This window comes from Corapipo altera, unplaced genomic scaffold, assembly GCF_003945725.1.
Source record: "Corapipo altera isolate COAL_440 unplaced genomic scaffold, ASM394572v1 61286, whole genome shotgun sequence".
Classification (NCBI taxonomy): domain Eukaryota; kingdom Metazoa; phylum Chordata; class Aves; order Passeriformes; family Pipridae; genus Corapipo; species Corapipo altera.
Window position 1 is genome coordinate 3,493,341 of NW_020884907.1, and position 16,040 is coordinate 3,509,380.

Genomic DNA, 16,040 nt, shown 5'->3' on the forward strand with positions numbered 1-16,040 from the left:
CCCGAAGGAGCGCTTCCCTGGCGGGCACCGGGTCGGGTTTGCAGGAACAAGTGAGTAAGTTCGCTTTCCTGTTCTGTAGAAGCAGGTTGCTAGAGTGCAGTTGTGCTGGGTTAGCGGGTTAGAGTCAAATTGAGCTGCCAGTGCTCTGCTATTTTATTTTTGGCTTTTATTTTGCTTTTTATAAAGTTGTTTACAGACACACTCTGAATATAGTGGTTTTAAGTTTGGTTAATTAAAGTCTCGGAGAGTGATGTTTGAGGTGATTCGCCGTGGAACTTGTACAGAGCTTATTTTCAGGCATTGCTATTGACTTTGTGGTACACCCTTAAGGAGCGTTAAAGTGACATGCAGTGTATGAAAGGAATTGGAATGTAATCGAAGATTCTTTTTTTTTTTTTTTTAGTGCCCTTTGCACGTAAGACTTTTGTAAGTACACACATAGTTAAAAATACATACTGTGCAAAACTATCCTCTATTTTGCATGTCCTTAAGTATGTTCATAAGCGAGGAGCACTGTTAAGCATATTAAACCTTGCTACCTGGGTTATGACTACTTGTAGGGATAAACAACTTCCCTACTCTGTAGACTCACACCTTTTCAGAAAACAGATTAGTAGCATGTAAATGCATTTTGTCCTGAGCTCCGTTGGGATGTTAAAATCCAAAATGGGAGTAATGCAATTTTACTTTTAGAGGGAAAAGATAAGGTAGAGGTTTCTGTGTTAACTATATTTTAGGGGATGTCTTCTCTCGACCTCAACATCCTTTAGTCAGTTTCTTTTGAATGGAGAGGTTTCAACAGTTAAACAGTATTTTCAGTGGAAATAAGTGGTATTTTATTATGCTAGCTTGAAAAGGAGAAATTACCTTGCAAACAGCAGACTAGTTACATCAGCTGAGGATGACTTTCAGCTAATGAAATTAGCTAATGAAATTAATCTTTTTCTCTTGCCATTCTACTTTTGAATCAAATAGTTGTATTGGCTTATAAAATGTAAATGAATTTTAGAATCTAGATTACCAGTTCTGATACAGTGATACATCACATTTTCTGTAGGGATTTTTTTTTCCCTGTGTGATCAAAATATGTATATTTAATATTAGTTAAGAGATTCAGCCTGTTTGTTTGGAAGAATTACAGGCCCTATCTTAACCTTTTTGAAGTTCCCTAAAAACTTCCCTAAAAAAAAAAAAAAGTAACTGAACCTACATAAGAGTTTTTCCTCATCCAGTTTACTTATTTACAATTAACAAGGCTGATTTTACTTCTTGTGGTAATTTTTCAGTTTTTAATAGTCTCAGATTAAGTGCATTTTTAAAGCTGATGCAGTTTATCAAAACTTAGTGTCCCCACTGCATCTGCAAGGTTTGTCCCATGAAAACAGGGCTGTTCATGGTTCACTAGTTACTAAATTGTTCTGTGATTAGAAATATCAAAGTTACATGCATTTGTAACATCTTTACTTTTGTCTTAAAACTTGTTTAAAAAATATTAGGAAGTTTCCTGCTGTTGAAGATAAATTTAATTTAGATATGTCTTTGAGACAAAAATAGATCAAATGTGAAGAATAGGGAAGCGCCAGTGGTTACTTTTCTTCAGTATCTTCTAATTATAAGGAGAACTTTATAAGGAACTGATCAACTGTAGTAACGAACTTTTCTGTAATTATTCTAGCTGAATGTTTTTTGTCAGTCTGTTGTAAACAAAATGTATAGCTACTTCTTGTTCCTTACGTTTTTCTTTTTACTTTTAACTGATTTTTTTGGAGTGGCATACATAAAAGTAATAATGTGATTAGAGGCATACATAAACCACAGGAATCACAAAGTTGTAAAGGAGTTTGACATGCTGTTTCTTCGAAGTTTAAGCTCATCGATTCAGCTGCAAATTAATGGCAGGAGTTCTCAGTCAATCTTTCATACCTCACCTGAGGCTGTAAGAGCAAAATGCCTGACAGTACTTAGAGGAAGACTGGGACAGTGCTTTTCAGCGGTGGGCTGTTTAGATGATCTTAAAATGAAGATGATACCTGGGAGTTGTTTAACAGTGAAAATTGTATGTTTCCAACTAATGTACCCTGGAAGAGTAGGCAAAAGAATTAAAACATGTTTTTTGCTTTGCTTTTGGGCCTTTAACACTCTTTCAAAGGTGTTTTGAGACTTCCATGTAATTGGTTTCCTATATCTATTAAAAGGTAAAAAAGTAACTTTGATGTAATTGTTGTATACTTTCTGACAATCCTTAATTTGGTTCTTTTTTTTTTTTTTTGCTATGTAGGCACATTAATGCTTCCTCAATGCTGCTGCAAAACCAATGCAGTGAAATCAAGCCTGCTGAGCTTGTTTTTCTAAGAGTATTTCTGAGTAGCATCTTAGACACTGTCACTAATGTTCTAGTGGTTTGTGAGCCAATGCTGAAGTAGCTGGGTGAAGAAAAATGTGTGTGTTTAAGCTAAACAGTTGCATGAATAAAAGCAGACTAGTAAGAAAGTAGTTAAACACTAGGCTGATGATCACAGATAAAGGCAGTGGCTGGGATGTCTAACCCTCCCTGTGATCTTAGGTAAGCCACTTATAATTTAATGTCTCCTCTTTGGCAAAGGGCAGGTGTAGAAGAGGAGACATTGCACACCAGTCCATGCTGCAGAATATGTTTGGTTTGTGGTAACTTAGGGAGCTTTCTGAAAGCAGTACTTTCAGAAGAAGTTTTGAAACTCTTAGTAAGTAGTAAAGTACTGAGCTAGGTTAAGAAAGTATGGATTAATTTATTTTAGTTAGATTTAGCTCACCTGTTAAATTTAGTTCTAATGTTTTATGGGTGGTATATTCATTACCTTAAATTAATAAGTAGGAGGATTCTTTCTAAAACAAGGTGTAGAGAATATTTATAAATATTAAATATGCAACACTTTGAGAGTATTATAAATGTATTTACCAGTGTTTTCTTCTAGAATGTTTATTGAACTTCATGTTCCTTCATTTGTGACAGAGAGCATTTTTCACAGCATTTTTAACATCCACTCTTCCCTCTCTTGTTTATTCCTTTATCTCATGTTTTTGAGAATGTCTAGAAAAGCTTTTTAATAGATAAAATCCACTCTTGGCTGTTCAAAAAGAGGTATTTTATACAAAATAAGTATACTGTAGGTATGGAAAGCTGTAAAATTTTCTCGCTGTTTGTGTGTCTGGTGTCCTGCCTTGTGCAGTGGAGTTAGGAATGGGGGGAGACATTGATCAGTCAGAACTGTCTTTGCAAAAATGTTTACTCAGATAACTGCAGGTCACAGAAGTCCATGACAGACACACGAGTAAGATTTGCATATTGAAGTAGGTTTATTACTTAATCTGACTTTGTGTAGAACATCACTAATATAATTACAACAGTGTGTTCTCAGGCTTTATGGTCTTCTCTGTAAGCTTACTAGCCAGTTATGCTTTTAGCATACCAAGACTTTTTAGTAACTGTTTTACTTAACTGAGACCTATTAGTAATTTAATGTCATTTTCCTAGAAATAATTTTTCCCGTAGATTTACCTGGGTGGTAATTTATACTCTTCATCAACCATGTTTTAATTTTTTTTTTTTTTTTAATTGAGACAGGATGTGGACTGTAACAGTGGTGGATGGTGTCCTTTTCAGTAGTCCAAAAATACAGAGATATTTTATGACAAGCAGAGCCTAGATTTCAGTTTGAAGTGTGTGGCTTGTCACACTTTCTTACAGTCTCTGGAATTATTCACTAGGTAATTTGTGGGGTGCTATGCTCTTTTTTCAGTAAACCATGTACAATAACAGAATGTAGATGGAACAGATTCCAGCAGCAGAATAGTTAAAGGTGCTGTTTGGGTGGCAGTTTGCCTGTGGAGGTTGCTGAGAACAAGTGTGGTGTCCTTTAAGAGTTGCACTCAACCATTTGTGGAACACCAGCCATTGCAGCTGTGTTCCAGGCTGTTGAAAAGGCTGTCCCTCTCTACTTCCAGGTATTCCCCTTCTTCATTCCCAGCTGTGCAGTTCTCTATGCACTCCTGCTCTGCATCTTGTCTTTTGTGTCTTCCACTGAGTTGATTCAGCTTCTGTTCGGTATGAGTTACTGTCGAGTGTGTGAGCTTTCTGTGGGATTAGGAGGTCTAATGGCTTCATTGAGGTGTTGGAACACTGAGGCTGGAGCAGCAGGAGCAGCAGGTAGTGTGGCCACCCGTAGCAGGAGGAGAGTGCCATTGTGCCAACCCATTATTTTGTCTGATTGCATTTTTCATAACAAAATTTCAGACTTAGGTTCTATTGTAGCCTTAAAATGGTTCTTTTTGCTTCAGTATGTCTTTGAGCTTGAAGTGCTAATTATGTAGTAAATGTTGCATCTGTTATGTTGTGAAAACTGCATGGGCTGTATTTTTGTATCAAATGCTTTAAAGACATGGGCTTCTGGCAGGTTACCTTTGTGATATTGGAAGCTGTGATTTAATCCGAGGTAGGGCACACCTCTGCAGCAAAGAAGAAAGTACTGTTTAAAAATTGTATTGTTATATGTAGAAAAATCCCATGAGTACCTCTCTGTATTTAAGGCACTAAGCATTTTCCATTTTAGGTCTCTGAATTTAAATGAAGCAGCCAACATGACTGTATGTAAAGGCATGGAAGACTTCATATTTCAACAGCTTTTTAATGTAATGGTATAAAGTGATCAACATAACTGGTCTACTCTGGCCTCCAATCGGGAGGTCTGGAGACACACCATCTATAATGCTGCTGCTTCCTTTGAGAACACACACAGGATCACTCTCGAGGAGAAAAGACAATGCAGAAAGAATCGTGCCTTGCAGAATATACCACCTAAGGAGTCTTTCTGCTGTGCCTTTTGCAACCAGACCTGTCTATCTCGTATTGGCCTTTTTTAGCCACCAACGTGCTTGTAGCAAATATGGGTAGAGCCCTTCCCAAATCTTCGTTCGTGAAGCCCAGCCATGATGATGATGATAAACCAATCTTAGAAAGGAGTTCAGTGTTGCTTTAGGGGAGATCTGCTAGCTTAAAATGAAGTACATATTTAATTTCAGATACTGTTGATATTTTTGATGGCAGTATGATGTCCACAAAAATACAGCTGTCTTGAATCCTAATTGTGCAGTAATTGTGGGAATATGAAGTAATACTACAGAGGTTGGAGCTGGACATGATTGCATTAAGGTCATGTTTCACTCTAACCTCAACCACTAGTATTTTCTTAGTTGTGTCTTGCAAATACTTTTTTCCAAAAACAAAGAAGTTCAGTATAAAATGTTTTTTCTTTCTCTTTCTGTGGAAGATCACCTCAATTGGTATGCATTAATTTCTTGCAGTGTTCCAGGAGTAGGTTGCTCTGCGTATCAGGTTATAAAAGTTTCTGTTTAACATTTACTGCCAGTAGGCTAAGGCATCTCTAAATGTGGAGAAATAACAAATGATGAAACTTGAATTTATGGGTAGCAGTAAAGAGGGACAGAAAAATTTTTCTAACAGACAACAGGAAGACAGAATGACCAGATTTTCTCTTAAGCTTTTGTCAGACTGGGAGATAAATGTCTTTGCCTTTCGGAAATGCTCTTTGAATCTCTGATCTAAATTTTCCAGTTTTGAGCTTTTGAGTGAAATCTGTTTATTATACTTTGAATTTTCTTCTAAAAAAAAAAAAAGTCTATTTTTAAAAGAAATAAGGAATTTTTATCTGCAGTTCTCTCATCTGCTGCCTATACAAATATGGAACTTTTTGGGTTCTTTTTACCAGGCTTAGATTGTTATGCCTTTGAAAATAAGTTCCTATAAGCTTCATAAAATCAATTTACATAGTAGATATTAGCTATCCATGGTGAAGAAAGGATGTTATCTGTTCTGTATTCAGCTTGTAACTTGTAGTACTAGACCGGCAATAGTACATCTCCTTGCTGAGTGAGAAGGGAAGGTTTTATTGTGGGAAGAAACAAGGGGTTTTGCAAAAAAAGAGAGCTCAAGATTTATCAGAGGGAAGCCTGGGAATACTGTGGAAACATGGAAGATATCCAACAGGCTGAAATTACTGTACTGAGTCTGTGTGGGCGTTGAACACTAATCTGTAGATAGCTAAGCTTAGCTAATATTGATGCTTTTGAGGAACAATTTGCTTAGTCTGAATCTGTTGTAGTCTTCCTAAGTAGTACATTAAGAGTTTACTACACAGTACTTATATCAAAATACCAACATTTTCTCACTTTAGTGCTTGAGAATTCTTTTTAATTAAAATCCTTGTAGTGAAGTAGTTGTTTCAGACCTTGGAAAACTGATGTCAATAGCATCAGGTTATTTTGTTCGCAGAACTCTCAGTTTACACCAGATGATTTCATATTCAGTATTGTTTGGTTTTGTATAAAGCATTGAGAAACTTGTTTTTTCCCCTCAGTTCCATGGGAAATCAGTGGTTTAAGTTTTATATTACATTACTATTGATGAATCCAAGATCTTACCTAGTGTTTTTCATTAAATTTGTGTCACTATGCATCTTATGCATTCAGTACAAATGTGGCAGGCACGATTCTAATTAGTGTGGTGTCTGAGGCTTTGCCATACCATTTTATTCCACATTAAGCCTATAAAACAAGAAAAAAAAGTTTTTACCGTTTAGAGGCTGTAATGCTCTAGTTTCAATTTAATAAAGGCATTTTAGGTATATATTGCGGTGAAAGCCATACAAGTGAGGAGAATTGCAAGTCTATTTCATAGTAAAGTAGTTGGATTGCTGTAGAAGGTACCTGTTTAGTTTATGGAGGCTATTAAGAGAGCAGAATCACTTGATTACTGTGTAGTTTTTTATTGTCAGAAAACCTTGACAGATTTATAGCTGCAAAACTTACTCTGGAAACCTTTTCCTCTACTGTGAGTTATCCCTTATGCGAAGTTGTATAACTTGACTTTGGCTCCCATCTAAGTTTTTGAAGTAGGATCTGACCATGTAATGAAAGATAAGTGAGAGGAGGAATTGTCTCAGTGAATTAGAAATGCTTTTAATTTTGACAACTGATTTTCACAGTCACTGTGGAATGCTACAGCACACTATGTACTTCATCCTATCAAAATTCTAACCTGAAGACAGAATTAGTGTCTTTTGGACTTTGAGAAAATGTTTGGGGTTTTCTTTTCCTTCACATAGCACTTCACATGCTTCACTTTAGTGCTTAATTTTGTATTCAGATGTAGTTACGGTGTTAGATGAAATGCAATGCTCTTTCTGCTTTGTTTTCTAACTTTTAGATGTGTTAACTTTACAGTTTCTCTGCCCTAGTTTGAAGCTAATCTGTACCTTTCAGTTGTTCTGCTGTAACAGTTTAGTGCTGTGATACAATGTTTGATGTAGAAAATTGAAGCCTCCATTATGTAGTATTAGCTAGCTCAGCACTAGCTTTCTGTCAGCTGTGGACAATATAGCCCATTTAAGTTTGTATGAGTGTGGTGAGGAAAAAATGGAAAAAACAAATGGCTGAAATATTGCTTAACCATCAGTGATATCCTTTCTCTGCTCTATAGTAAATCAACCTTCATACTGTCATATTAGATTTTTAAAAATTATTCCTTGTGTTATGCTTCTCCTTTCTGAAAACTGACTTTCAACTTTTGCTCTAAAATGATGATTATATGATAGTGCAAGAAGTATGGACGCACCAAAGTTTTGATCAAGTAAATGCATTCACTGGCATGGAATCCTGAAGTGAAGTTGGTGAGATTTTGTTGTGAAAGCCTATGATGAAGTGCAATTTGTGGATTAGGGCCAAACTTGTCTTCGAGGTCAATGAGAAAATATAAATGTTTATGCAGTGACCTGAGATAGCAATCTTCAGCTGGTCTTTGTTTTGAGTTAACAGAGATGAAGTGATTGCACAGAGATCTTAATTGCTACATAGTTAGTCCAGTCTGTCATTTGTGAAAAATTGGGGTGACTCTGAGTACTCTGCAGGTCTTTTGATGTGACAGTATTTTGACCAGAACTGGCAACTGGGTGGTGGAGAACCATGAAGTTTGTTAGGTAGTAGCCTTTCAATTGACAAAATTAAATGTACAGAACAGATACTGAAGTTTGGGTATTGACAGCCCTCAGATTTGTTTATGTGACTTTAAACCTTGGTACAAGAAAAATTACACTAGTTTGACTAGAATAGACTTTCTAAACAAGCTTCAGTAAAGATGAGGTATATTTTTGGTTACCTTTTGTACAGAGGAATGTTTGATTAAATGTGTTAATAAAACTGCTTTTCTGTTAGATTTTGTGCATTAAAGGAGGATTATATGTGGCCATATTTGGTTTGCTGGTGAACTTTCCCTAGGGAAATAGCTATATGCATGCAAATTGAAAAGCTCCTTCCAGAATCTTGAACTAATTGTGTTCATTGAAAGTAGTGTGTGGCAGTTGATACTGTAAATGATAAATGTAATTTCTTTTTTCTTTTTTTAGTATATGTTCAACTAGAGAAGAAAATATGGCTTTTTAGAAGGCTTGGTTGTGTAAATTTTTATTAATGAGAAAGCTACTTGGATTTACCTTGACATTTTCAATTAGGTTGCTTCTTTGAGTGCATCTCATTGATAAGTGTTTGTGGACTGAGACTGTATCTATGTAGACTTAGTTTCAGTTACATAAAATTCTGTTTTATGGGGAAAAATCATACCAATCTGTAACAGTAAGCAATTTATTTTCTTAAACCTTAATTTTCAGGTATGCTGACAGTCTAATTTATACACCAACATCAATAAATTCTGTTCTTGTTTTGTTTTGCAAAACTACTGTGCTAATATAGAATGGGTTGATATTACAGAATGTAAAAGTGCAAAAAGACTGCACACTGCTTGAACAGTACATTTGTCTTAGTTACTCATAGAAAGTGAACTAAAGAATCTGTGAAAAACTTAGACCTCTAAGTAAAAAAGAAGTGGTAATGTAGAAGGTACTTGAGATGCAAACATCGTGTTGTTGGAAGTTCTGGTAATGCAAACAAAGTTTACCTGCGCTTGTGACCTGCTAGTTGCCTCGGAGTGCTGAAGAGCACAAATCAAAATAGGTGTTTTGAAGCCATGCACACTGAGAGACAAATTGCACAGCTGAGCACCTGCATGATCTGTTGTAAGGAGATTTCATGTGCCTTTGAAATTAGGATATTATATTTGCTTTCCTAAATAAACAGATGTCTTCTAAAGTGTGAAGAATTTGATGTGCATGTGATCAAAAAGTAGAAGTTGCTTTGTGTGTTTTCCCTCTTTGCTACTGAAACTCTGGGAAGGATTTCGAAGTTAGTAATATATTATGTACTTTCTCTCTGTGGAATAAATGTAGAGAGTGTGGGATCCCTTGTTCAGTATTTTGAAAGGCAAGCTGGCAGGGAAAGAAAGCGAGCAGTGGTTTTCGACGGCCTGAGTGTGTTTGCTGCCGAAGCTGATTCAGGTACATTGTTCCTTCTTGTATGTCCCATGTGTTTTTCATCTTATTATTGTGGAGACAGCAGTCCTCCTATGCAAAACTCAAAAAACCCATCTTTTTTTCTTAGATTAATTCACATCTGCTGCAAAATACTGGGTTTTTTTTTAGGGAAAATCATGTTCCTTCAGAGGATTTGCATGTTCCTTTTAGAGTGCTTCCAAGGTAGTTGTTTACCTAACTGAAGTCAGAATAAGTACCTAGAGTAAAGTATTCCTTGATGACTTAATTAACATCTGAAAGGATGAAGAAGTTTGAGGTGTGCTAGAGCTGGTAGAAAGGAAAGAGCAGATAATACCAAGTTGTATTTTGATTTTTTTATGTTAAAAAATTAAAAAAACTATAAAACTAGGCTTCATTGGACTTGGAAGAGTAAGATTGAACTTCCCCAGTTGTATGAAGTGGATTCCATTTTTGAGAGCAAAATGAGTTACTGATGAATAAGTTTTCATTATGTTGAGTTTACAATTAGAAAATACCTTCTAAGACTTGTAAAATGATTCAGTAGTGAGCAATTTTGATAATGCAGTTGATAGCTGAAGAGAGAAATTGTGTCAGGAGAAGTTTGTTTGGAAATGTTTTTTTGTTTTTTTCAAGGCTAATATCATGAGTTTGTACCATCTGTGGAAGTTTTTTGTACTGAATATTTCAGCACACTGATTTTCTTGTTAGTTTTGACTGAAATGTTAAAGATTTTGCTTTTTTTTTTCCTGCTTTGGAAATATGAAAAATGATGGAATAATATTTTTGTTACATTAATTAAATTATGCAATGAATCCTAACAACTTTTTATCTTAGAGTTTGCCTAGGAAAGTAATATACACAAAATAAATCTATAGACATATTTATTTGTAACATAAATCATTGGAACAGCAACTCAAGTCTTTTGGGTCACATGGAGATCATGTGAAGGCCTGAATTTCTCTCATTGGACTAATTTAAAATAATGAAATATTGAATGATTAAAAAGTGGATTAATTTTTCACAAAAAACATGGATCTGACTAAATCAGATCTGACTAAATCTAATTTTAGATATATTTCTCAATTCAAATTCTGTCCCAAGAGTTTTTCAGAGTTAGAAACTGCTGTCCTAAACTTTGAAGGGTCCTTCAACTGTGAGCATTTTTGCTGTGAATTTGGAATTTCATAGGTGTTTTCTGTTTATATACATGGAGACATGTATATAAAAATGAGTGAAAATTATGCAGTCATTTAAAGCTAGGTGTTCTTACTAGCCTTGACTTTCCACGAGACATACAAAAATACCAGAAATAGTTGATTTGATATTTAAATTTTGTATTGATGATCTCTAAATAAATCTCTTGTTCTTGAGCTTAGTTTCAGATTTGTAGTATGAATTGCAGATTTTCTGCTGTTAAATACTTCAAAAGGAGTTTTGTTGAATAAAATCCCGTATTATTCTCTCTGTAGTCCAAAAGTATTTGTAACATCTAAATGAATATTGGGAAATGAATGTGACTGTGCTTCATCTCTGGTAAGGGCTTCTTGGTAGATGAAATATTCCGTAAAAACTATGTGTAATGCTGGAGAAAGGCTTTTGGAAATCTGTGGCAGAGGCATTGGAAACTTTCTCTGAAGTCTTATAGAAGGTGTGAAGAGAAGCTGTGCTGCTAGAATAATGTCAGTGCCAAAAATCATGAGACCTTGGGAGTAAAACTATGTGAACAAAGACACTTGAGGGGTGAGAAGAACTGCAGAGGTATGAAAATGCCGGGAGCCTGAGTGAATTTTAAATACCTTGTGCTTAAACCAGGGATGTTTTTTTTACTGTCTCTCATAGAATGATAAAATACCCTGGGTTGGAAGGGACCCACAAGGATCATCAAAGTCCAGCTCCTGCAAAGGACAGCACTAATAATCACACCATGTGCCTGACAGGCTTGTGCAAATGCTTCTTGAACTCAGACAGGGTTGCTTCTGTGACTACTTCCCTGGGGAGCCTTTTCCAGTAGCCAGGCACTCTCTGGCTGAAGAACCTTTATTGAAAACGTGACCTAAACTTGCTCTGACACAGCTTTGTGTCATTCCTTTGGGTTCTGTCACAGGTTACTGCAGAGAAGAGATCAGTGCCTGCCCCTCCTCTTCCCCTCACTAGGAAGTTGTAGACTGCAATGAGATCTCCCTCAGGCTTCTCCAGGCTGAACAGACCAAGTGACCTCAGCCACTCTCATACAGCTTTCCCTCAAAAGGCCCTTCACTGTCTTCGTTGGCTTCCTTTGGATGCTCTCTAATAGCTTAATATCTTATACTGTGGTGCCCAAAACTGCCACAATATTCAAAGTGAGGCTGCCCCAGTGCAGAGCAGAGTGAGACAATCCCCCTCCCTTGACTGGCTGGTGATGCTTTGCCTGATGCCCCCCAGGACATGATTGGCCTTCCTGGCTGCCAGGGCACTGCTGACTCATATTCAACTTACCACTGACCAGGACCCCTTTCCCTGGTAACTGCTTTCCAGCATCTCAATCCCCAGTCTGTACACACATCCAGGGTTGCCCCATCCCAGGTGTAGAATCTGACACTTGTTCTGTTAAACTTTATAACTTCATACAGCTGGTGATTGCCCAGTCTTCTAATTTGTCAAAGTCTCTCTTCAGGGCCTCTCTGCCCTTGAGAGAGTCAAGAGCTTCTCCCAGTTTAGTATTGTCAGCAAACTTACTTGTTATTCCTTCCAGTCCTTTTGATCAAGTTGTTTTGAAGATGTAGAAGAGAATTGGTCTGAGGACAGAGCCCTGTGGAACCCCGCTACTGACTGGACAACACTTTGATGTTACTCCATTCACTATAACTCTTTGTGACCAACCTGTGAGCCAGTTGCTAACCCATCACATGATTTTGTCCTGGGAGAAGGATCCTGGAGAGACAGTATCAAAAATCTTTACGGAAATCCCAAAAGATTATATCAGTGAGCTTCCCTTGGTCAACTAGGTGGGTTACGTTGTAATAAAAGGACGTGAAGTTTTTCAAGCAAGTCTTTTCTCTCATGAAGCTGTGCTGGCTGTGACTGATCACTGGATTGCCCTTCAGGTGTTTTTCAATATCTCCCAGAATAATCTTCTCCACAGTTTTACCAGGAACTGAAGTAAGACTGACAGGCCTGTAGTTTCCAGGGTCATCCTTCTTGCCATTCTTTAAAACTGAGACAATGTTAGCCAACTTCCAGTCAACTGGGACCCCTCCAGATTCCAAAGACCATTTAAAAATCATCAAGAAAGGCCACGTGATAACATTAGCCATGTCTTTGAGTATTCTCAGATGAATCCCATCAATCCTCATAGATTTGTTTGGATCCGTTTGGAGCAGCAGATCTTGTGCATGTTCAGAATCAACTGGGAGTTTTTCATTCTCATAGCCATGGTTCTCCAGATCAGGGTGCTGGGACCTCCTTCCACCATCGTTGGAATTGAAGACTGAAGCAAAGAAAGCCTTGTCTCTGTCCCTGTTTGTGAGGTGACCATCCTCATTCTCTAATGGACCAGTGTTATTTCCAACTGCCTTTGGCTGTTAACGTATATTAGAACACTCTTTTTATTGTCCCCCACAATTCTGTCAGCTTCAACTGCAGCTGAGCTTTGGCGCATGCATTTTCCCCCTGCAATGGAAGGCATCATCCCTGTATTCCTCCCGTGTCACCTGACCTTGCTTCCACTGGGCATACACCTTCCTTTTTTGCCTTATGTCCGAAAGAATATCCTTGCTTAGCCAAGCCAACCTTCTGCCTCATCTGCTTGACTTCTGGCAGTTTGGAGTTGCCTGCTCCTGTGCCCTTAGAAGGTGGTAGTTAAAAAATGACCAGCACTGATGGATCCCAGAACCTTCAAAAACATTTTCCTGGGGGACCTTACCTACTGGTTCCCTCAGCAACCTGGAGTCTACTCTCCTCATGTTGAGGTTTTGCTGGCATTTTTCCTCCTGACAGCAGAAGTCTTAAATTCAATCTCTTCATGGTTTCTGTGGCCAAGGTGGCTGCCAATCTCCACTTCTCTCACAAGATCCAATCTGACAAGGAGCAAATCAAGGAGGGCACTTTTCCTTTTCACTTCCCTTAGTAGCTGTACCATGAGGTTATTATCCAGATGTTTTAAGAATCTTCTGGACCTGTTTGTGCCAGCTGTATGATGCTCCCAATTAACATCTGGCGAGTTGAAATCCCCCATAAGGACGAGGGCAGTTGTTTGGGAAGTATCCCAGTTCCTCAAAGAATAATTCATTGGTGTCATTGTCCTATCTGAGAGGTGTATCGCAGACTCTGAGGATGACATCCGCATTATTTGTTTGCCCCTTAATCCTTATCCAGGGGCTCGTAACTGTGCCACTGCCAGCTGTGATCTCCGTACATTCCAACCCCTCCGTTACATACAGTGCCACCCCACTGCCTCACCTGCCCTTCCTGTCCCTCCTAAAGAGCCTGCAACCATCGAACGTGGCACACCAGTCACAGGACTCATCCCACTAGGTTTCACTTGTGCCAGTGATGTCAGATCTCTGGGACTGGGCCAAGTTTTGAACTCCTCTTGTTCTTAGTGCTGTTTGTGTTGGCATAGAAACATTTCAAGTGTGGTTCGTTGGAGCAGATTAGGGATCTTGTTGTCACTTAGTTCCTTGAGTTTTGGTGTGCGATCCCATTGCTTATCACTGGCAAGCCTGTTTGTCCTTTTCCTTCTTCCAATCTAGTTTAAATCTCTATCAATTTTTTTTACTTTCCTCTATAGTTCTTCTGCTAGTAAATGCTTTCCTTAAAATTAGAGAAAAATGTTAGTATGCTGGTACTAGCAGTGATATAGGATTTTGTAATTAAACTGTGAAAGGCGTTGCATGTGATACCTAAGGGAGCAGTTATCGTTGCGTGTTTCATTTAACTTTGTCACTCCTGGCACTGGAATGTTTTATTTAGCAGCTTTGATATTCTCTTTATGAGTTTATTTAGGAGTAAATCTGGAACATGAAAAAGGAGTTAAGTAGATAGTGTTTTAAAGGTGACTTGCACACTTGAATTGTTGTGACAACACCTTGGAATATGTAAACTTGCATATAGTTACAATAGTGCTACTGCTGCAGACTTAGGCATTTGAGAAATGTCTGAATAAGGAAGGTGCTTAAATGAGTTATTCTTTTACTCTGTCTTATATAGTGTCCTAGAGAGTCTTCATTGCTACAGAACAGGGTTCTTGTGTGGCATATAGTCTTTGGTAGTGTTAAACGGAACATTTTCAACTGAGATTCAGAGAGCTGTGTAGACTTGTATCTCTCTAACCTAGGGATGTCCGAAATATTTTTCAGCAGTAGTTGTGAGAGAAATTGTGGTTGAGTGGGTATGTGTGATCTTTGGTAGTGATGTAATCTAAAGAGTTGGCAGTTGTTGCCAGGGCACTTGCAAAAGGAGAACTTTAGTACGGATATGATTAAATGGCTTGATCAAAGTCTTGCAGCCCTGCAAGAATTTTTCTTGTAGCTGGTGTTGCACTGCATGATTAGGTTTTGAATACTGAATCAAGGAGGAAAATATTAAGAGGATTTAAAGGAAAATTTCTCCAGTGTATATATAGGTAAAGTTACTTCACAGGTTTTCTGTAGCAGCATATGTTTCCTTAATGTGTTCTTTTGGGTGATGTGTGAACTTGGAACAATAGCAGCAAAGTTGTTGAATATACCAAGTGTATAAAGGAGCAGACAGATCCTGACTATGTTTTTCTAAATCACCTGTTTATTCACCATGTGTGTAATATTAGTGTTTATCTTCAATGCCTTTAATCTGTTTTCTATATGTCTATTTCTGTATGGATTCTTAGGGAGTTTTCAGTGTTCCGAGTCCTTCAGGTTGATACAACTACACAACATGACTTTATATAAAAAATAGATTGATTATACTGGTGAATTGAAGGATCACTTTGTTTACACGCCTTTATAGTTCCATTAAAACTCATTCAGTTCCTCTCTGTGTGGAATTTTGTTCGTCAGAGGGAATGAAAAACAAACTTTTGAAGCAAACTGGATTTTCTGTTGGAATCTTTGTCTATTAAGCAAGTTTTGTGTGCAGATCATCAATGTGTAAAACATCCATCAGAGTAAAAATGTCTCTTTGAGAGAAGAGTTGTCTGTCTGTCCTCTTCAAATATCACAAATTGCTTATTTAACCTTTAGGCAATAGGTGTCTTTAGGGAATGATTCCTTTGGTACTTGCATTGACTTTGTTGAAGTATTTAGTCACGTATCATAATGTAGGAAAAACATCACTGGAGTTGTGAGTTCAAGTGCCTGAAAGTTTTGCAGTTGTAATGCATGTGGGTGAATTACAACATGTTTGTGTAATGGAGCAGAGAACTGAGCAAACCCTCCTGAGCTGGCAATAACTACTGTAATTCCAGAGCTAGTGGTTTACTAGCTTGGTGAATCCAAGTAGTAAGTTTTACCTTTTGGCTTGGTAGAAGCAGTACTGTCAGAATTATTTAATTCCCTATGGACCCAATAAATACAGTTGACCTTAGGTGCCTCTTCACTGGCTAATTTGTTTTGGGATGGTATTTGTTTTGGGATGGTATTTGTTTTGGGA

The 16,040-nt window shown here is 37.6% G+C and overlaps 1 protein-coding gene across 8 annotated transcripts in view; it reads left to right on the plus strand.

The window, feature by feature from the left end:
- The window catches only part of CSNK1G3 (casein kinase 1 gamma 3), a 67,530-nt gene that overhangs the window by 556 nt on the left and 50,934 nt on the right, over positions 1–16,040 (plus strand). For 4 of the 8 annotated variants that reach the window (XM_027652500.1, XM_027652504.1, XM_027652506.1 and 1 more), the window contains exon 1: positions 1–50. The exons of 2 other annotated variants lie outside the window; for them this stretch is intronic. The gene's annotated coding sequence lies outside the window, so the exon portion shown is untranslated. Of the gene's footprint in view, positions 55–408; positions 427–16,040 lie in introns of those variants that run through there. 2 more of the 8 variants (XM_027652502.1, XM_027652503.1) reach the window with 2 other exon arrangements.